Source organism: Peromyscus californicus, unplaced genomic scaffold (assembly GCF_007827085.1).
Source record: "Peromyscus californicus insignis strain IS unplaced genomic scaffold, ASM782708v3 Scaffold_6__1_contigs__length_162567912, whole genome shotgun sequence".
NCBI lineage: Eukaryota > Metazoa > Chordata > Mammalia > Rodentia > Cricetidae > Peromyscus > Peromyscus californicus.
This window is the reverse complement of record NW_026294584.1, coordinates 157048817-157071989: the sequence shown is the minus strand read 5'-3', so window position 1 is coordinate 157071989 and position 23173 is coordinate 157048817. Positions and strand designations below refer to the sequence as shown.

The 23173-nt window shown below is 46.0% G+C and overlaps 1 protein-coding gene across 6 annotated transcripts in view; it reads left to right on the top strand.

Moving 5' to 3' along the window:
* The first annotated feature begins 7433 nt into the window (after positions 1–7433).
* Positions 7434–23173, top strand: part of Sox5 (SRY-box transcription factor 5) — a 1013558-nt gene continuing 997818 nt past the window's right edge. For 3 of the 6 annotated variants that reach the window (XM_052719124.1, XM_052719125.1, XM_052719122.1), the window contains exon 1: positions 7434–7862. The gene's annotated coding sequence lies outside the window, so the exon portion shown is untranslated. The remainder of the gene's footprint in view (positions 7863–23173) is intronic. The other 3 variants (XM_052719126.1, XM_052719123.1, XM_052719132.1) reach the window with 2 other exon arrangements.

Genomic DNA, 23173 nt, shown 5'->3' with positions numbered 1-23173 from the left:
TGCTTATGTAACCTTAGGGTGGGATCTAGTGAGTCTTGTAACTTTATGAACTTCCTGAACCTTGTAAGTTTGGTGGTGAAGTCTCATGAGAACACCCTCTTTCCCCTCTCTCCGGGAGAGATTGTTCACATTCTGAGGAAACAGCTACATAGTAGTAGAATAGTAATCAAATTGATGACACTATCTCAGAGCATGTCTGGAAAGAGTCATTTTGGCTATGCAGACAGCTTGGTATAAAGTACATTAAAGTAATGTGTTTTTTTTTTTGTTTTATTTAACCTGTTGATTAAATTATAAATGTAAGCCAAACCATGACAGTATATGCCTGTGATCCCAGCACTCGGGGTGCTGAATGAGTCCCAGGCCTGCCTTGGTTACTTGGTAAGTTTCAGGCTCGCCCTAGGTCTAAATAAATAGACAGACAGACAGACAGATAAATGCTGATGTAGCTCAGTGATAGTATGCTTACCTGGCATGTATGAGGCTGTGGCTCTAATCCCTAGTTCTGCAAAGATATTCATTCAATCAGAATCCTGAGAAGACAGGGCCTGGAGGTCCCAGGTATCTTGAGATGGAGAAGTGAGTTGCGCTCTTTAAACAATTTGCAGAGATTAAAGCAAAGACATTTTTAGTGATTTTTTTAAACTGCCTTCTTGTTGTGAATGCTTTTCCAACTTTAATTTGCCCAACATATTTCATCATCTGATATTAATTATAGTGGATGATGTGATTATTAACACCTTACTACATATCTGAAGAAGTAAGAGGGGCTGGTGTCAGCATCCGTACACAGATTCAACACTTACACACTAGTGGGACTCAAACTTATAATTCCTGACCTTAGGCTGGCAAGATGGCTCAGAGGGTAAGGATGTTGACCACCAAGCCTAACGACATGCACTTGATACCCAGGATCCTGCACAGCAGAAGGAGAGAACCAATTTCTCTGAGTTGCCCTCTGAGACCCCACCTCCCTCATCGACATATACACATATATGTGCACACACAGTTATGACCTTGGTTGACAGCTCTGTTCCTGGCCAGTACTGGAGATTGAACCCAGGCGTGGTGGGCAAATGTTCTACCTCTGAGCTGTGGCCCCACCCTCAGGCTGGGCTCAATCTTTCTGTGTGATCCTGCCTGGTGTCTAAGTCCTGATTCTCTGGCATCAGGCTTCTGAGTGCTGGGATTATGTGTATGTGCCTGTAAAGGTCTAAAACATCGATTGTTTCTTCTTTTGCTTATAAACAAATTCAGTGCATGTATTTATAGGAAAAATACTGTAACAGTAAAGAACACAGAATATATTAAGAGTGCTAAGCTTGGGGGCAATTCATATATTAAGAAAGACAATTAAATAGTTTCTCTTTATTCCTGAAAATTTCATTTATGTATACAATGAAATCTGACATATTTTCTCCTTCCAACTCTTTCCATGTTTCCTCAGACAATTTCATGTCTCTATAATTTTTTTCTTTTAAATTTTCTGATGAATGTGGGGCATCCATGGGAGTGTGAGAATACTACCAGTGGCCACATCCTCAAAAGAGACTGATTCTCCCTCTTCAGAAACCATCCATTCCCAATAGCACCTCAGCGGGACTGGGTCCTCAGGATCCTCTACCCTACCTTTGCTGAGCTTGGGCAGGTAACCAAGCTGCTGTGAGCTCATGGCTGTAACAGCTACGTCACATCCAGAAGACAACACTTCATGGCACTTCCTCCCATCCTCTGGCTCTTACACTCAAGAGAAGCAATATTAACATTTAAGGTCCACCATCCCATACCGTCACACTGTATGCTCATTATTCAAAGTGAAGGATGACAAGTCAAACTGAATAAATGAATAAATAAATAAATAAACAAATAAGTAAACAAGCGACCCTGTAGGTTAGGGGACAAGCTGTGGCGAGCGCACATTGTTGCATCTGCCTAGAACTAATTTTGTCATTCCCTCTGGTTCTCATCCCAGGAAGGAAAAAATTAACAGTGAGTGTAATAAACCCCTTTCACTAATGAGAGCAGCGTGGTTGTGGTTTGGAGTTTATAAAGTATCCGGGCTTTCTACATTATTTCCTTTTAAAAACTGTGTCTGACATAAAATGTTCTTTCTAAAATACATACCCAAGTGGATAAGTTTTAAAAAATTAGATTTACAAAAACATGTTCCAGTGACCTCCCTTTTCAGTCAGCTTCAGCTACAGAAACCATTGTCAGCAGTCTCGCCCACTGTTTTTAACCAGTTCAATTTGGTCCAGCTCTTGGTTGTTAATACCACACTACCAATCTTTAATTTGCGGCACCACAGGGGAACGTTTAAATGAAAGAACACTCAATTTCATAGTAGTTTCTAAATGAAAACATATGTATCTGTAATCCGCTTCCAAAGTTGTTTTTTTTCTCAATGAGAGCTTAGTGTGTGGCATCTCAGTCACAAGGGGTTGTAGTTTTTGTTTTTATTTACGTTTGAGGCATTCACTATGTAGCCCAGGCTAGCCTGGAACTCAGTATGTAGGCTAAGCTGGTCTTGAACTGCAATCACCCTGGTTTAGTGTTTTCAGTTCTGGAATGCCCAGCATGGACCACCATGCTCAGAGCTCCCGTTGGGATTTTATTCTTACTGTTGTGTGTGTGATGTGTGTGCAAGGACAGGTGAGGGGAGAGCGTCTGAGAGATGCTTCTCTTTTTCACCAAACTCACGTCTTTAGCATGCCTTTACTTCCCTGGCTATCTCACCTTGGGAAGGGCATCTGTGTGAGTGGCAGGATCTTATACTGTAGCTCAGGCTAGTTTGAAGTTTACTGGGTAAATCAAGCTGACCTTGCCTGTGCCTGGGTCAATAAAGGGAATGGAAGGTGACAGGGCGTGGAGTGTGGCCCCAGTGAGCAGAGTCAGAGGGCTCTGCCAAGGACTGCCTGGAGCTGCTCGGTCCTCTCCACAGCTAGGACTCTCTGGTGCACTCACCCTCTGTTTTGATGGTGAGAGGCCCTCCTGAGAGGAGAAGCAGGCCATCTGTCTTGGGCTTTGCAGTTCCCAAACTGGGAGATACATAAACCTCTTTTTATAAACTACCCTGTGTCTGATATTTTGTTGTGGCTACAGAATGAATAGGAACTGTATTCCTCCCTTTTCATTTTTAGATTCCCAAGTACCTTCTCTCTGATGTTTTAACACATACAACTGCACAAATCCACCAACCGACCTTGTGCACATAGGTCAGTAACTAATATTGCATGCCAATAACTAATATTTAATAGCACTTCCCCAATATCTCTAGCTGTACTGGAAGAATTCAGATGGCCATAACATTCTGTCTTGAATATCTTAAGCACAGGGGACTTTTCATTCATCCATAAGTGTTTCCCGTTTTTATTAGTATGATTTCTAGCTATGTGCAGTTTATGTCTGTCCATGAACATATGTAGGTACATTATGTGCATAAAGATATGTGTGTATATTCTGTGTATTTATGGCGATGCCTATACTCACATTGAATGACAGTACAGCAATGTTGCTCATTGCTTGCTTTGAACCCAGGCTCTATTCCTTTCTGTAAAGCCTTCTTGAACTTACATAATTCTCCATGTTGCTTCCCATCTATGAAATGATAGGAGTTATGGAACTCATGGCCTCGCCTTGAGGGTTCACTTACCTTAGCTATTCATTCTTTTTCAGACAGGGTCTTGTTATGTAGTCCTGATGTCTTGAAACTTGTAACATAGCCCAGGATAGTTTTGAACTTGTGATCTTCCTGCCTCAGCCTCTCAAGTACTATGATGACAGGCATGTTTGAGCACATCCAGGTTTGCACATCATGTAAAGAGCAGTGCCCATGCAAGTATATGAATTTTAAGGTTTAAATTTTTAAATATATATTAATTATATGGGCAAATATGTGTACACATAATACATAATCATTACCTAGTCTACCAAATAAGACAATTCGATACATATTGTTTGAAACCCTGGAGATACACACACACACACACACACACACACACACACACACACACACACATATTCCACATATGGTACACATATAGTTTCTTGAGAATTTCATAGTTATCCAAAGACCAAGGCTCTTGTCTGGAATTTATGTAGTAACTTTGGTATTTTACTTCATTGTTGTTGCAATGGGAACTGAGACCAGAGTTCTGTACATGCTAGACAAGTGCTCTACTAATAACAAGTTATCTACTCATGAGCTGGAACCCAAAGTTAAATTTGTCATCTTAAGCTGTACATATATAATGACCTAATATTTGCCACTGCGAACTGGCATGATATGGGAGGAGTCGAGGGGAAGTGGAATGGCCTGTCTTGGAGCTGGCCAAGTCTGATGTGCACCCTGGTGCTGTGGCTCCCACACATCAAGGCCTTTGATGAGTGCCTGGGCCTTGCCAAGCTTCCCTTCTCTCTTCTGCAGAGCAGGAATGTCACACTTCTTGCAAGTCTGTGCTGTGACAGAGAGAAAGGAACACATTCAAAAAGCATTTGGCTAAGAACCCGGGATGTAGTACATGCTTGATAAATGGGAACACTGATGTTCAGTGTGATAGCCCCACTTCAATGTGGGTTTGTTTTTCAAGCTTAACACAAACAAGAACTCTGCGGGAAGTTTTGATCAGCTCTGCTGTTGATGTATAACGATCATGGCTGAGTCTGGAGAGCATGTGGTTTCAATAACAGGGAGCTGCTGTCTCCCCTCTCCACCAACCCAGTTCCCCTGTCACTAGGACACCTGCTTGCCCCTGAAGCTGGAACACTGAAGAAGCAGAAGTAAGGCATCTGAAGAGAGGCCCTGGCCTTGTTCTGGTTGGTTAGCTCAGGCCAAGCAGGTGCCCTCAGAGACCCATGGGGACAGAATCTGCTTCATTCCCTTGTCTTCATATGGTACGTTCCAGAAAGCCCAAACCCCTGTGGAAATTAATGTATATATGACAATCCCTTTATAGAGGTTACACATATTCTGATCAGTAGAGTGAGGGGCCATTATTTTGTAATTGGTCCTAATTTGCCTTTTGCTCATTTCCTGGAGAAACTAGGCATGACCCTCAAAGAACCAACTTTGAAAGACAACTATGCATCAGGAGAATAGACATGTGGCAAGAACTGCTTGTTTTCTAAGATTTATTTTTATTTTCAGTTGTGTGTATGTGTCTGTGTATGTGAGTGCAGGTGCCCAGAGGTGTTATATCTAATTGCAGCTGAAGTCAAAGTGGGAGCTTCCTGATGTGGGTGCTGGCAACCCAACTCGGGTCCTCTTAACACACTCTGGAAGGTGGAGCCATCTCTCCAGCCCAGAACCCTTTCGGAGTAAGAGCTGCACTTAGACAGAAGGTAGAAGGCAATTATCACCAAGCTAGTAGGTCACACCTGCAAATGACTGACTAGCAGCTGGAGGGACAGAGAGCCTGTGGAGAAAAGGGACACATATGGAAAGTGTTTTATTCAGACACAGATTTGTTTTTTCAGTGTGGGAGGCCACATTAATCCAAGAGTTTCATATTTTTATTACGTGATTATTATATTTTCAGCTCTCTCATTAATACTTATGAGACTATAGTGAAGGTGTTTAAGGATGTACACTGAGCAGTGAATGACCACCTGGTTTATAAAGTCTTAGCCGATGGTAATTCAGACACCCCCCCCCCCCCAAGCTCTGGGCTTATTGAATTGTTCTCTTAATTACTGGGCTCTGTGCTATCAAATATTTGTTGAAGGGGATGCTTTTCTTTGTGGGAGTGGATAATGGTTGTGTTTACACTTTGAAATTTCTGCCTCCAGTTATTAAGATTTGCATTTCTCACTTTTCTTCCAAGGGAAAGGTGTTTAGCCATTTTTAGAAAGCAGGTACGAAGTAATCAATTGTCAAAACATCTCCTCCCTGCAAACTTTCCACTCTAGACAAGTGCAAAACTCCCAAGGTATTAGCAACCCACCTACCAAGGGTGGAAGGGGCAGAAATCGAGAAGCACCTTTTCAAGCTTGTGGGTGTCCTGGGCGTCCAGACACTGTCTGTATTGCTTCTTAACAACTGCTCTGTAGACAGGAGTCAGCGAATAAGTCAGCCAGAGAGAGCGGGCCTTTGACTGGCAGGTCCTGAGTCTGGTTCCCAAGCTGCTCCAAGGGCTCTGCTCCCAGGCACAAGAACAAACATCAGGGTCCTTGATCTCTGGGCAGCGTTGGTGCACTCTGAGAAACGCTAGGGGTGCCTGGGGACACAGTGCAGGCCACAGATACTCTTCCCAGGGGCATCACAGACTTGGGCACAGAGAACACACAAGCCCACGAAAGTCAAAGGAGAGGAGGGGGCAGCCAGAAACAAACAAACAAGCAAACATGTTGCTAGCATTGTTTTATTGGGCCCCCTTTGCCATCAATTCCTTCCAGTCCCTTGGTCCTGGCTACCGATGACCCGCTCCATTGGTCGCTGCAGGAGTGCTTATCTCTGCCCAACCCTGACTAGAGATTTCTTGGGGATCCCCTCCTCTTGGCAGCTGTTTTAAGTCAGTGAACAAGAAGAGCAGTGCTATGCGAGCAGCAGCTCGGGAGCTGTCAGCGAACAGGCTTCCATCAGCCCGGCAGCTTCTGCCTGGGGCGGCTCACCCACCGAGTTTCTGCTGGTGGGTGATGTAACTCGCGCTCCCGAGTGGTGCAGCTCCGGAACTCAGTGCCCAGCCTCATCTCGCCCTCAATATCAACCTCTGGCTCTTGGGCATCCGGTGATATATTTTTTTCTTGGCCGAATGCACACAGAATCAAGCCACTTCAGCCGCCCCAGAGGTGGAGATCAGAGGGCTTCTAAACTTTCCTTCCACCCCTCTCCCCCAAGGAGTGGGTGAGTGCGGAGCGCCCGCAAAAGGCAGCAGCGGGGGACCTGGGTGCAGAGCCAGGCTCCGGGAAGGCAGTAGTGGCTTCAAAACCCGAGCCTACAGGCGCTCCAGCCAGGGTCTGCTGACCACCTAGAAGGTTCCACCGACACACGCAGACCCCCCACGCGCGTGCCCGCGCCATCCGGTGAAAGCCTGTTTGCACACGGGGGTGGGCGCAGGAGGGACAGGGGGTGGTGGGCGCAAGGCAAGAAAGAAGTTGACAAAGGGGACTTGACCAGACACGATCGCGCAGGAATAGACGCGAGCTCTCCTCTCCTACCCGCCTCCTTCCACTCCTGCCATTTCGTCTTTAAGTGGAGGGCAGATTAAAGGGGGAAAAAAATTCCTGCACGGTGTGGGTGATCGGTGCGTTATTTACAAGCCAGTTGGGCTGCAGCAGAGCAGGAGGACCGTGAGGGGCTCCTGGGCTTCGGATGCGGGCGCGCGGCCCCGGGCAGGAGGTCAGGGTGGACCCCAGGTTCGGGGGGACGACCTGCAGCAATCCCGGCCCCCGCGCCGCGCCGCCCCCGCCCGCCGCACCCCGGGGCGCGCGCCGGCCACGGTCACCGGCGGCTGGAGCGCTGCCCTCGCCTCCCCCATTGTTCCCACTGTCTTTTTCGCCTTTTGTTATTTATTTGCACCAGCATTGTGTTGTCTCCGAAGCCGCCTCATGACCAGCCGAGGGATTTCACTTCGTCCTTGAGAGAGAGAGAGACAGAGACAGAGACACAGAGAGGGAGAGAGAGAGCGAGAGAGGGAGCCAGAGGTTGGGGTGGGGGGGTGGAAGAAGAGAGAGAGAGAGAAAGAGAGAGGGACAGGCGCGCACACACACACGCGCGCGCACACCCCACACAAACACACCCCGACACAGACACACACACAGAGTGCAAAAGGCGAGCCGCCCCATCCCGTCTCCAGGGTCCTCCGGGGCCCCCGCCCGCCGCTGTGCATCCCGCGTCAGAGGAGCGATTAACCAGACCCGGTAAGGTGCGTGAACCGCAGCGTTTTAACTTTGTGGCGCGTCCCGCTGTGGAGGTGCCGGTGGCGGGCAGCCCTCCAAGGCGCCCTGCTCCAGCTGGAGAGCCGCGCAGCACCAGGGAGGGGGCGCGGGAGTTTGCTCAAGTCCCGGGAGGGGGCTGGGCCCGGCTGCGGGGGAGGCTGCGGGGGGCGCTGTCACCCCCCCCCCCCCCCTCCGGGAAGGAGGGGGCTGCGATCCGCGGGACCGGGCCAACTTTATCTGGGCTGCTGTCGGAAAGCCCGTGTCCTGTTGCCTGTATTGTTTTCTAAGTGGTGGCGGCGGAGATGCGAGGTGCAGGAGGCAATCAGTGCAGGGGGGGGGGGGGGGGGGGGGGGATCAGCCCTGGGCTAGCCTTGTGTGTCTCCAGGGGACAGACCCTCGAACTTGGACAAAGCCCCTGCGCCTATCTAGAATAGAAAGCCCACTCTCAGCCCACCGTATCACCTTCAACCCTATCTTTTTGTTTCGCTTTCTGCAATCTCTCTCCCTCTACTCCTCTTCAGTCCTTCCCAGAATCTCAGAAATAAGTCTCATCCTTCTGGATTCGAGACGTTTCAGAGACCGGAAGCTTTCATTTTACTGCAACTACTCTCTTTCCCTCTCTCTTTAAAGCCCCCTTGCTCACTCGGTGCAGAGTATAGACCGCTCACGTGCTGTGTCACTCTCAGCTCGCACTTCACAGCCACGGCAGTAAGAAGTAAAGAACAGAGGTTATGCGGGTTGGAAGCAAGTTGAATCAGTTTTTGGAGTTACCGATCTGTCGGCCTCAGATCTGCGGGACACAGTTCACATATTTTAACAGTCATCTTGCAAAGTGAATATATTAATAAACAGATTGGCCCGTGCTGAATATCAGAAGGCGCTGGTCTCGGTGCCTAAGTTGAGAGTGAGGAATGTGAATTCATTTCCAGTCTTCCCCAATCAGCTAAAGCAGGTCAAAATGAGGAAGTGTGTGTTACTGCAGAGCCCACGCTTTCTTTCGGGCTAGCCACCTGGCATACTCTGAGTGACTACTGGCTTTGCTGCCTCACAAAAGTTTTGAAATTTGTTGTAACCCAATTGAGATGTTCATAGTATCCAGACATCCAAAGGGGTTTGTTAAGAAAGGCACGAAGAGATTTCCCCAGAGAACCCTTTCTGCTCAGCACAGTTTCAGTCAAGGGCAAGACAGAGGAAAATCTATGGGATTTTGGGTAATAAGTGTGGGAATCTGCAAACAGACTAGACAACAGTGATTTGTTTTCCTGATGTCCATAAATAATGGTTCCTAGTATCACACACACACACACACACACACACACACACACACACACACACACACACCAATGAAGCTGCTGGTGGGAAATTTGTAGACAAGGGACGTTTTCAATCAGAAAAACCAGTTTGGGGGCTTGATCTCCAGAAGTGATTAGGTTAAGGGCCAGATGGTTTTTTTTAAAGTACACGGAAATGTTCTCCCCTGCCACAAGTTTGACTTTTATAGCTTTTAAAAGGAGGACAATTTCATAGTCTGTACAGAACCGCTAAATTTTGATCTGTCTCATTTTAAAGGAATCCGGCTGTCTGAGGATGGCTGTTTGTGCAGATAGGAGAGGAATCTGTTTTCAGAAGCAGATACAGGGAGCACAGTTTCTAGGGGGTGCTTCTTCCTGATTTAAATATAGCTCCGAGGCCAAAGCCTAGATAAATTCAGCCAGAGTGATTTAAAACATTAAGCACTTACATCGAAAGTTCTCCTGGGCACCGTGCAAAATTCTCTTGGAAATTATGCCATCAACTGTTTATTCCTCAGAACTCTAGGAGATAAAAATCACAAGCATCACTTAAAAACTGATGCAATCCAGTCTCGAATCCTCAAACTGCTAGAGATTGCTTTTGTTTGCCTAAAAGGTAGATCTTTCATCACGAAAGTTGTTTAAAAACATTTAATTGTGGGAGTGGAAAGGGATGCGCATAATTTAGTTATTTGTGTTAATTATAGAGTAGCATCCTAGATAGAATTTCTTTTTTTCCTTCCTTCTCTTCTTTCCAGTGGTCTGCTTATGCTATTCTAGAAGCTTTCTGCTTGCTCTGGGATTTAATATTTTTTTTTCTTCCGTAGCCTGTTTGGATGGGTAGTGCTGATCTACTCTAACATAGTATAAGCTTCTAATACTGAGAGAAGCTTTGCTTCTTATCACAGAAACACTGAGTTAGTTTTGTTGTACTTAAGTGGTCCTGGCTGGATGCATGTTACATGCAGGACTCGCATCTGCTCAGCTTAGTTGGTCAATCACCAGGCTCTTGAGGTACATTAGTTAGCTCACGCATCTCAGTTTTGTACATGTAAACACATCCTGCTTAGACTGATGTTTGGTCCTGTAAAAGAGAAAACGAATATTCTTTGAAGAGATTCTCAGAGCATACAGAGTAGGTGGTACATGAAAAGAGTGAAGTTCTTAGCCAGGTATAACACTCCCCCCCCCCCCCCCGCCCTTTTTTTAGTCCTTCTTGGAGTAAGGTATAAATTTAAAAATTTCAAACTTTCCTTTTTCCAAAGAAAGGAATTTGACCTCTTGCAGAAATGTTTTCTTATAAAGCACACTTAAAAATATGCTATAATGCATGTGCATACAAGAATGTACCATCTGTGAAGAGCTCCCTCCTTTCACCAGTGATCAACAGTCAGGGTCTTCAAGACACAGTCAGAGCAAACACAAGAAGGGAAACGGGAAGGAGAGAACTCGTGGCTCCTGATTTCCTGAAATCCTGGATTTCCCAGAGCTGAGCATCCTGCTGTCAAGTGTGGCTTGGACCTGATAAGATATGATTGATTGGTAGAGCCTGCACGATTCACCCAGTACCCGAACACCTTAATGACGGGATGGCCTAGAGTTAGAGTTCTGACAGTGACTGGAAACTATTTGTCTAGGCCTGAAGTAAGTGTGCTCGCACACAGGGAGTTGATGTTGTTGTTTAAGAAATGTAGATTTATTTTAGAGGTGAAAAAAAGTGCTTGTCTGTTTCCCATCAACTATAAACTATATCCTGAACTTAGATTTGTAGATAGTTAATAAAGTAAAAGTCCAATTTTGTTCCAAACAATGTTTGAAAACACCCGTTTGTAAATTGTCTACATTTGAGTCTCATATGTTAATGATTTGGGCTCTGAAACTTATTTCAGAGAGCCATTTTGGTTTATCTTCAGAAACACCACACAAAACTGTCTAAACAACCCTGTAAATAAACTGTTCCAAATGCCTCAATTTGGTGAATGAATTAAAGAATTATGGGTCTTAATCCAATTATGATCAGTCTTGCAGTTCCATTTCCCATTTGGGAGAGCTGGGACAGTTAATGACTATGAAGTGTGAGTAGGGTCTTGGCTGTTCATTCTCTCTGTGTGTGACAGAAATGTCACCTGTGCCCATGTATGAGGAGGGTTTGGGATGTGCAGAAGTGACTTACTCTGGTGAACCAAGATTTAACTTGCTTGAGAAGTTACCACTGAGAGAAGAGTAAATGAAGTTTATGGAGCTTGGCAGCAAGGGCCTCACCTTCTGCTGAAACCAATGAACTTGGATGTTGTCATGTAACTCGGGCTGTAGACCCCTTAAGGGCAGAGAGCAGACACCCTGGTACATTAGGGACTTGCTGTTGGGCCACATTGGGACACTTCTGTAGGGTTTTTTCATAAATGTCATCAAATCCAATTTCCTGGCATTAAAAATTGAGTTAAGGTCAAATGTAAACTATTAGGGGAGTCTGTTTGGAGTTGTTTTCTCCAAGCCCTTACCCTTTTAGCTGTCTTAGGTAGGTGCCTTTGAAAACTCTCCTAATGAGAACCTCGAGTTTCAGGAAGGGCCCTTGACAGCCGTCCAGGTTGCTTTGATGAGCCCTTCCAAGATTCCTGCCCCATTTGGCCCATTTAAACTCTGGCTCATAAGCTAATTAATTCAAAGGTATAAATAGTTCATTATGGTTTAATTCTCTGCTTAGATGATATTATCACACATACCCCCATTTGTTATGATCTTCCAGTTTCTCAGAGAAAGGGCTGTGGAGATTGCAGGGATAAAGGAAAGCTGGAGAAACTCAAAGTTTTCAGTGCTCTCCAAATTAGTCCTTTGAGGCAACTGATTGTCCCACTTACAGCTCAAGATGACCTTGAATGGGGGCAGCATGATGATAAAACTAGAGGGAAAATTGAGCTATTGAAATGGTGTGTCTTGTTGAGTAGAACGGTGGTAGAATCTGTCTCCAGGTATAGAGTCATGCATTCTTGTTGTTCATAAGTTTCAAACCCTAAGCCAACCAACCAACCAAACACACAAACGAAACACCCAAAGACTTGCATGTATCTGTGGCCTTCAGTTGGTGTTTAACTGTTTCATGGTTTGATGGTGCCATTGTCCATAGTAGACAATAGTGCAGTGGTCATGGACCTAGAGGACTCTAGCCTGATATCTAGTTGGTATGCTCTGACAAACCAAGGAACTTTGTTTTTACTGTAGTTCTAAGTGAAGTCAGAGAGGTAGAGAATTCGGAAGGAGTCGGAAGCAGGAGATGCTGCCCCATTAGCCATGGAGCTTTTCAGTTTAGGTCTGTCTGTGATTCATGCAGAACCTTGTCTGGAGATTAGAAGTCTTCAGGGCTCTGTGCCCATCTCTAACCTCTAAAGCTGGAAATTCTAATGCTCTTTCTTTCTTGTATGTGTGGTTTTTTGTCTCTTTTTTTTGTGTATGTGTTCTGGTACATTGCATGTATGTACAACTGTGTGTGTGGAGGCCAGGGGTAGGCTAGATACGCTGGGTGTCTCCCATGATTCCTTTCCATGTTATCCTTGGAGACAGGATCTCTCATTGAACTCGGCACTCAGGGATGGGCTATATTGACTGCTCAGCAAGATTTGGTATCTGCTTGTCTCTCCCCACTGAGTGCTAGGGTTGCAGACACATGGGACTGTGCCTGGCCTTTCCCATGGGTGTTGAGGATCTGAACTGTCCTTCTGCCCATGCCGCAGGCACCTACCTTATCAACTCAACCATTTACTCAGGCACCTGTAATGTTCTTTATGGATATATGTGGATGGCGCTAGGAAAAACGTGACATTTCTAGCAGAGTGTCTGTCATGAGCTGGTTGCTCAGTTAATGTTGGCTCTGCTTTTCTCTCCCTTCCAAACCAGTCTAGTTTCTCATGATAAATATATTTGAGGCTTCATTTCGTAAACTTATTTGAGTGCAAGATGAAAAAAAAAATATCACTTTCTTAAGGCTGAGATCAACACTTTAGTAATCCAGTTAGCAACTCTATATGATCATTGACAATGTGGTTTTATTAAAAAGATGTTGTATTTGGTACAGGTGTTAATTCTATGTTTTATTCATGTAAGTGTTCCTTCAGTAATTAACATTTTCATCCCATATAAATAGGTAAAGGCAAATAAAAATGCTAGGCTCTAACTGCAGGTCGCTATATAGACTCTCCTGAGAGTAGATATGAATGAGTACAAGGATGATATGAAGGATTGAGCAGGAAGACAATCTACTGACTAGTGAAGTTCATGAGTGGTTCGGTTAGGAAAATAGAAGTCATCTGTAGAGGAGTCCACTGTCTCGAAGGACTGCCTTGTACCAGCAGCTCCCACTGTGCTCCAGCATCAGGGAGCAATCCACAGCTGGCCTGTGGTTAGTGGTACCATGCCACAGGGCATCAACAGGGTCTATCAGACTCCCAGAACAGATGTGACACACAGTGTAGCCCAGGGATTAGTAGCTCTAGGTCTGGTGGGGAGGATCAGCCACAAACAGGCAAACAAAATGCACAACCATCAGTAACCATGGCTGGTTCTTTGGGTTCCCTGGTGTTTCGTTTTTGTCCTTTGTAAAATGAACATGATACTAGTCAAGGTTAAACGAGGTTGTGCACCCATAAGACACTGTGCTGTGCATAGCACAGAAGGAGAGCTCAAAATACGTTGCTCCTTTCAAACATATTCAAAATGTAACCACCAGGTGTGGATGCATTGTATCAGATGGTCCTGAATGTATTTAAACAAGGGCTATTTCCCATAACTGGAAGGCAGTGTTGTGCAAGCAGCTGTCCTCAGGCTTACCTTCCAAAAGTTGCCCTATTTCTTCCCCATGCTTCCGTCCATACTCTTTGACACTACACACCAGAGCAGACCCCCTGACCTTGACCATCTTCCAGGAACTTGCCCAGCAAAGCACCAGGTAGAGGGAACCTGACTTTCCTTACCTCTGTAGGCTCTCTGTTCAGTGGAGCAGCAATGCACTCAGGCTGCATTTTATCTCAAGCCTCAAACACCTCCCGAAGTCTTTGCTCCCCTGCGTGACTGATCCTAAACCAACTTGCAAGCGCCACAAAGTGCTGAACTCAAGTGGCCCTCAGCGCCAGCCCCTGCTGGGATGAGTCACAGAGCCACCAGCACTTTGTTGAGTTAGATTTGATCACGGCCATGAGCAGCCCTTCGATTGTCAGCTAAGAGACCCTTCAGGGACTTGTCCCTTAATAGGAAGTCTCTTTTCTTCCCTCCTGTTGTAACTTTAAATTAAAAGAAACTGTGGAGGAGTTGGTGGCCGGGCCTCACTTCATTCTTTTTCCCACTGGGAGAACAACATCTGAGAAAAGGCATTTATAGGACTGAGAATTGAGTTGTTGCTGTGTGGGGGTAGGGTGGGGGCGTCACTGTCAGGGGTGGGGGTGGGGTGGGAGGTGATGATGTGGGGGACAGAGACCACATCACTTAGACTCCACTAGCCTGACTGTTAGTGATGTAACCCAGAGCGATGCTGTTGTGAATACCGAGGAGTAGACTGTGGACTCCAGGCTCCCACCTGGCCTGGGATTTTTAAATGGTTCTGGTGTATTGTTTTCTGCCCCAGATTTTTAGGTGGTTCTGTGTTGTACTGTGGGAAATTGGCATGGAGACAGCATCAAGATCCTTGGAGGCTGGGAGGCAGGAAAAGGAGCTAATTTTTGACACATTCCTCAGACTCCTCTAGGGACTCTGTGCCCAGGATACTGACTGCTTATTTGAAATCTTGGCATCGTTTTTCCCAACAGTGAGCAAGCATGGGTTACTGTGGGGGCTCTGCTTAAAAAGGCAGATGGACATCGGTGAGGAAGAGGAAAGAAAAGTTAACAGTGCTTTCTGGTGGCGTCTTTTCTATGCTGTTGATTTGATTCTTGGTGTGTGTGTGTGTGTGTGTGTGTGTGTGTGTGTGTGTGTGTGTGTGCGCACGCGTGTGCATGTCTGTTCAGGTATGCAAGCACATGTGGGTGTATGGAGGCCAGCTAGCGGCTGGGTGTCTTCTGCAGTCACTCTTCCCTTATATCTTGAGACAGGCTCTCTTAGTGAACCTGGGCTCACTGACTGTCTAGACTGGCTCCCACCTGTCTTCAGCACTTGGGTCACAGATGCAAGCCACCGTGTCTGCCTTTTGACTTGGGCTCTAAACGCTGGTCCCATGCATGTCCAGCAAGCATTTTACCGACTGAACCACCTCCCAGCACCCACTTCTCCCTGCCCATTTGACTCTTCTCGGGGCCTGAGCACATGCCCTGCTTTGCTGGTTCTTCTGGTCGTGATTTTGAACGATGCAGACTTTCAAGGTCTCCTCTGTGGCTGCGGAGAACCGGGGTTGTTTGATGTAGTATCGGGGGCAGCCTGAAGTTTGCGTGCAGGCTCTTGTGACGTGTGGCATTCCTTTCTGGTGCTGGCATCCTGTTCCCTGTGTCTGGCAGGATCAGTCTCATTAATTCGTTCTTTCACTGGAACTGTTTTTGAACAAGTGCATACCGTCTCATACAATTCTATCTTGAACTTTCTTCCTTGACTCTTTCATGGAGAGCCTAGTCAACCTTGGCTCCCACCAGAACGCAGTGTCTTTTCTGCTTCAACCAAGAAATTAAGTGGTCGTTTTATGAACATAAATATCTCTATCGGTAGATAAAGAAACACGAAGAAGCCACTCTTTATTCATAGGGACTTCTTCAGGCCACCCAGATGTTACTAGGTTCCAGATGCCTTTGCATGTTAGTGTGGCTAGCTTTTCTTAGCCTTTGTCTTACCACGTATGGTGCCACTGTCCACACGGCATGTTAATATCACTGGAAGTGAAAGGTATGGTGGATACATGCCTGCCTGGTTTGAAAGAGAGAACTACGTGGTAAAATAAAGAGCCCTGCATGTGGGCTGGGGATGTGGCTCAATTGGTAGAGTGCTTGTCCAGCACACAGAAGCCCTGGGTACCATTGCCAGCATGGCCTAAACCAGGCGTGGTGGTGCACCTTTCTAATAAGAGAACCAGTGATGTGGAGGCAGGGGAGTCAGAAGTTCAAGGATGTCTTTGACTACACAGCAAATTAGTAGCCAGCCTGGGAAGTGTAAGATGCTGTAAGCTCCCCTGGGAGTGGGCTTACCTCCTTGGCACCATCGCAATGCCTAGACAGAAAGGGCACAGAGCAGGAGGCTAGGAGTGAACAGCCTTACAAACCAAATCACACGGTAGGAGCAGAGTCTTGGACCTCACCAAGGCAAAGTGCATGCTAGGAAGTGGCTGGATTTACATCTCTGGCCTGTTTATCATGCCCTGGGCTTGGTGCTGGGTGCTGCACATGGATAGCCTCATGGAATGGTGAGTTGTGTATCAGTCCTTCTCCACATATGAGCCACAGAGTGAAGTGGTCAAGTGACCTGCCAGCCTCCCACAGCTGTCGTAGGCAAGGGGGTCACTGCCTCATTTTTGTCTGTTAGTTTGAACACGCTGGCTCTTCCTCTGCGTCAAGGCACTGCTGAGGGCCCGAGCTCTGTAAGACAGGAGTCCTAGCAATAGCTTCTTGGCAGCCCCACATCATGGAGGATCAGATGGGAAGTGCTGTGGAAAGCCAGGACGAGTGGTGATCTGTACATACTAGTTGGGATGACAGGCTTTACCCATCAATTTGCTACAATTCAGAATCATCTGGGAAGAGAGCCTAACTGAGGGATGCACAGACTGGGGTGGCCTGAGGGCATGCCTGTGTGGGGTTATCTTAATTTTTTATTGATGTAGGTACACCCAGCCCCTTGTGAGTGGCACCATTTCGTGAGCTGGTGCTGTACTGTGTGAAGAAAGCTAGCTGTGGATAAACAGCAAACAAGAAGGTGTTTCTTCTCTGCTTTTGACAGTGGATAGGATGTGACTAGGTGCTTGAGCTCCTGCCTTGACCTCCCCAAAATGATGAACTGTAAGTCAAATAAGCCCTTCGTTTCCTATGTTGCTCTTTGCCAGAGTATCTACCACAGCGACAGAAGTGAAATCAGAACACTGGTTATCACTATTTACCACCCATTCCATACACTAGCCCCCCACACTCACAGAACACCCAGACTCATGCTGTGTGTGCTTTACCTAATAAGAACTGTTTTATGACCCTAGGTAGCAATTCTGCATAAATAAACACTGGCCACCAAAGGACATCACTGTGGTGCTCACTCAGTCATCCACTGGAAAGCTATTTGGGACATCTGTTTAAAATTGAGCCTTTTGTGTTCCATCCCAGACACACAGATCATGAATCCTCTGTGGTTTTTACCAAGTGTGACTGGTGATTCTTTGCCACATAAAGATTTGAGAACAGGCCATACCATTCTGATTGATCTAGTTTGGTAGCAGGTTGTGTGTGTAGCTTATGGAACTTAGGTAAGGTGCTCTGGGAATAGTGGCATTGGTAAGACAGAGCAAGGCTGGCATTGGAGGACTAGGAAGACTCTTCCCTGATGGTCTTTGAGTTCTGAATTAAAAAATGAAAGAACCTTTAGTGATTTTGCACATAGAAAGCATTAGTGTGGATGAAGACCAGAGTGGGAGAACCTGACATGGGTTTGTGACCTGGGGCCAGGCAAAGGGGGTGACCTTTCCACATTTTAGCTCTGAAGGGACTTTCCAACAACCAGATCTACAGTCCTTAGAGTCCTCTGAAGACCACAGGCTGACTTTTCTGTATTCCAAACACTTTGTACAGTCTCTGGGACACAAACACTTACAGACATTTGTTTGTTCATTTACTTTGTATTACTGGATAAAATTCAGGGCCTGTGCATGCTATGCAAGTGTTCTGCCACAGGGCTCTATCACCCATCCCAGTTTCATTTAAATGCATAAAAAGCAGAGAGAAAGAGAGAGCGATATGTGGACAATACTAGAAGAATTTGATTATGATTACAGTAAATCCAACCCCTCTATCTGTTGGGGATAAAGCCCAAGATCCCCTAGATGCCTGAAATTGTATTAGATCTGAACCTAAAAATCCACTTCTGTTTTCTTCCATATATCCCTAACTATGAGGAAACTTAGTGTGTAAATCAGGCCTAGGTGGTACCACTGTTAACCAGTCATAAGATGGCCCGGTTATAAGAAGATATGAATGTGGGCGTGGCCTTTCTCAAGGCTCCCTACTGTGTGTGTGCACCCTTCTGGGGATGAAAAGAAGCAGGCTGAAGAACACAGGCACTGCGACATAGCATCGAGTAATCTCATAGGGGTCGTTTGAACATAAGCTCTCTGATACTGTGACAGCCTGTTAACCAAGCTGCCTAAGTGCCTCACCGGCGGGTAGCATTTGCAGAGTAGATCCAGTAGACAGAATGATGTAGCATCTTCCAGGCATAATGAAGTTGAGGTGGGGTGAGATTTCTTCATGCTTCTTTGCATGGCCTTCAGTTTTAAAGTTCAGGGTTTCTCCTGGAGTTCTCTGCTACTTCAGACCTTGACTGGCCATGGGTTACTGAAGCTTAAGAAGAGGCTGGTCTCCTGGGAACAAGAGGATACCGTAAGGCAGCACCATGAAATAGAGGAGTGAAGGACTTTAATTAGATCACCATGGTTCTTACAACAAGAAAACAAACGTTGGCATCAGTGACAGGATCGAAGGCGAGGTGCCCTGCTTGTTAGCCTCAGAGTAGCAGTAACTCCAGAGGATGGGAGCCTTGCTTGTTTGGGTCTCCATGCAATCATGGCATTCAACAAATACTCAGTGAACAGTTGACAGGGCTTCCCCATAAACTAGAAAAGCAGGCATGTATCTTTATAGAGTGCAAGCAGTGGATTGGTTCTTTGACTTAGTCCATCTGTGGACTAAGGCCTCCATGTGTAGTGAGGTTTTCATCTGATGGTTTTCCCCGTAATCACGCTTTGCTCTGTGGCTAGTTGTACATTGTCTTTTACTATTATGCAAATCTGCGTGTTCTAGAGAGTGCAATTGACCTATTGAATAACTATCTGATGGAAGAATTCAGTGGATGAGTGAAGGGGGATGGTTTGGTGGTGGGCACAGAGGGAAACTGAAACCCATCCAAAGGACTTATCTCCAGTCACTCAGAATTCCCAGTGACAGGCGATCCCAGAGAGTTTAAGGAAAAATGCTTGCCAAGGTAATGCCTGCACAAGCGACATCAGCCCCATGAGAAGAGGAAGCCATTCATTCCATCTAGAAAATGTATTGGGGAGGAGAAAAAAAAAAAAGAAAGGTAACATGTCATTCTAAACCTAGCAGGAGTTTCAGCACAAAAATGGCTCTAATCCAAGCAGCATAGTATTAACATCAACGTACATCTTGTGGCTCCAGCCCTGCACACTGCTTTGGAAATAAAAGGAGATTGTGTAAGGAATTAGCAACACAAGGCATTTTTAAAAGTGCTTTATTGCCAAGGCCTGTGATACTGTGTGAAATCTATGCAGCCCCCTTCCTCCTGCTGTGCTTAATTTCGGAATCTCATGCTATTACCTATCCTTGGAGAGAGAAAAAAATAATCTCTATTAACTCTTAAAAACCAAGTTTCACACTGTACTTGTTTTCGACTTATCTTTCTGATGTCTCTTAGGAGGAGGAAAAGTGGTGTATTTAGGTACTGAGTGTTTGTCGGGGTGCAGAGTATTTAGGATTGCCTTAGGGGGTGGCCCTGGAGCATGGGGGTAGGCTGGAACTAAATGTCGAAGGCAAAAGTTTAGAAAAGCCTCCAGCAGTCTGAAGAATAAGGACCTGAAAGAGCCAGCAGAGATTGGCTTTGGCATGAATCCAGAGCAGAAGCCAGGAGTGGGTTATAAAAACCAGGAGGCAGAAGCCAGGGGGAGTTAAGTCTTCGTGATGTAGATGGCTGTCTTCTGGAGACAGGAAGATGGCTCCAGAAATGTCGCCCCTCCCTGGTACACTGTTGCCTGGTGCTGCTGCCTCACTTGATGCTGGATGCCCGGGAACCATCACCAGGCATTCCACAAAGTGGCTGCTTTTAAGGCTCCCCAGTGACCTCCATGATGTCCAGAAATTGTCTATTATCCAGATAAGGAACCCGAGCTTGCCAAAAGCAGCGCTGTAATGATGGTTTAGCTGGGACTTGAACCTACAGAGGTCTGAATCTGGAGGCCTGGCTTTTAACCACTGTGGTACAGTAAATGTACCTTCAGCCTCAGAAAGAGATCCTTCAGAAGGATGCCCGCATCTGCCCCTCCCCTTCCTCCAGCACCCACATCTGTCACTCAGAACTGCTGCCCTGTTCCCTAGCCCAGGATTTTCCTCTGCAATGTGCTCTATTTCCTGCTGTCAGGCTGATCTTCCTGATGTGCTATTTGGGTCACGTTGCCCCTTCCTCAAAACCTCAATGGGCTGTGTGCTCCATGGAGATGGATCTTAGACTTCTTAGGGTGATCTTTAAGGGCCTCTGCAATCTGGCTCCTCCTTGTCTATCTTAGCAGGTTTGTTTGAAGCCTTTCCTTCAATTTGCTGTTGATCTGTTCCACGCTACATACAGTTTTGCAGCTGATTTCCCAGACTGTCCACAGCATGTCAGCTTTCTAAGCCCTTTACAGCCTGGTACAGTGACTGTTGGCCACTGTACTTAAGCCACTCTTGACTCCCAAATCCTTGGGGACTTCTTCTGGAGTGGCTCTTTTTTCCATCTGCTTCAAACATTTCCATCAATGGATTCCTCACTTTCTAATCCACCAGACTCCATAATTTGACTCTTCGTCACCTTTTCTCTGTCCTTGTCTTCATCCAGTAACCAATACATCTTCATTGAGCACCTCCCGTGAGGTAGTCGCCATGTTACTCCTGGAGAACCAGCTGTATGCAGAAAGGCACTGATCTGTGCACGAGGAATTTCTAGTCTATCGGGGAAGAAAAACTATAATCAGATAATGACTATCACTCAGAACTTTGCATTGTGCACTTGGAAGAAGGATCTATAACAGGTAGAAGGGAGACAGTTGGTATATTTGAAGACAGCAGCAATTAGAGAAATTCTGCTGTGGGAAGTCACAAGTGAAAGACGGTTGTTAATGACATAGAGAGGAGGGAAAAGCATCAGAGGCAGACAGCACAGCATGTTTACTCAAGCAAGGGCTCTAAAGAAAGAGGGGAGGGGTGTTTCCCAGGATCGGTACAGGCTACATGGCTGAAGTAGAGGGGAAGGCTAGAAGCAGTAGCAAGATGCTCCTATCAGATTTGGGAGCATCCTGGGCATGTTAGAAAGTCTAGTCTTTAGAGTAACAGTGACGAGAAAGTCCCAGAATAGTCTCACAGAATCCTTAGCATTCTTGTCTGTTTCCTATGGACCACATCGAAGAGGCAGGGGTGGGTTCGGGCAAGCTAGCAAGAAGCGATGACAGTGATTTTTACAAGAGAAAGCTGGTATCCAGACCATTGGAGGTAGAGGTACGCCACTGACTTCAGAAACATGGATGGAAGGCTGTCTGCCTGTTCCCACTAGTCCGCCCATCCCAGAAACCCAATGGAATCCTTGACTGTGGGGCCAGCTGGTGTTCCCAGAGCCAGGTAGGTCCCAGGGACTCTGATCGTTGAGAGAACGTTGACACCAGAGTGTGTGTCTTCATGTTCACATTTTTGGTCTCACTCTGTATCCCTCTCTTATAGCAACCTGACCTCCTGCCCATCCTTTGGTCTCTGAATTAAAATTTACCCTCTCCAAAGCATCCTCACAGAATACACTGGCTGAAGATTTCTTCCCTATGGTTTTATGGCATTTGCCACACGTTCTGGTGTAGACAGAAATTTCTCCAGTCCGACTTGCCCAGCAGTCCGGACGAATCTCTTTCACCTGCGGTCCCACAGCCGCTTATAAAACGACTACTCAGAGGCTTATATTAATTCCGAACTGTATGGCCTATGGCTTCAGCTTCTTGCTAGCTAGCTCTTTCATCTTAAATTAACTCATTTTTATAAATCTATGTGTTGTCACGTGGCCGTGGCGTTTCTGGTCTGCTGGCATCTTGTTGCTCCTTGGGCAGCAGGCTCACATCTCTCTGACTCCACCCCTCTTCCTCCCGTCTCCAGTTTGAATGTGCCGCCTAACCTTAGCCTGCCCTGCCACAGGCCAGTGCAGCTTTGTTTATTATCCAGTGGGAGCCACACATAGTCACAGCATACAGAAAGACATCTCCCAGCACTTTCCCTTTTCTGTCTAATCAAAAAGGAAGGTTTTAATTTTAACATAATAAAATTATATATAACAAAACAGTTATCAAGCAAGAATTACAGTTACAATATCTAGTCTATTTTTAATTTGGCAAAATTAAAGAAAATATTCTATCATCTATTTTTGTGAGTCTAAAGTTTCATATCTAATTTACCTTTTACCATGACTAAGGAAAACTATAACTATCTAGTCTTCAACTCCATCAAAGACCCCAGAAGGATATAATATTACCTGAGTAAACAGGAAGTGCATTGTAAGCAACTTCCATAATTCTAGAAATGACAAGAGACATCTGGCTGCCTGGACAGTTTTATTTATTTATTTTTTTGCCAGCTTGAGACAAGCTAGGGGCATCTGGGAAGAGGGAACCTCAGTTGAGAAATGCCTCCATCAGGTTAGCCTGCAGGCAAGTCCGTGGGGGCATTTTCTCGATTGATATGAAAGGGCCCAGCACACCGTGGGCAGTGCTTCCCCTGGGCAGGTGGGGCTGAGTGCTACAAGAAAGCAGGCTGTGCAAACCGTGAGAGCAAGCCAGTAAGCAGCGTTCCGCCACGGCCTTTGCATCAGCTCCTGCCTTGAGTTTCTGCCCTGACTTCCCTCAGTGCAGGACTGAAATGGAAGTGTGTGAGGCAAATGAGTTCTTTCCTCCCAAATTGCTTTTGGTCTTGGTTTTTAATCACAGCAATAGAAAGCACATGGGGACACACATACTGAACTGTATCATAATTGTATTGTGAACATGTCTCCAGAAGACTGTGAGTTTGTGCCTGCAGACTCTGATGCTGCAGTTTAATATGTACTTC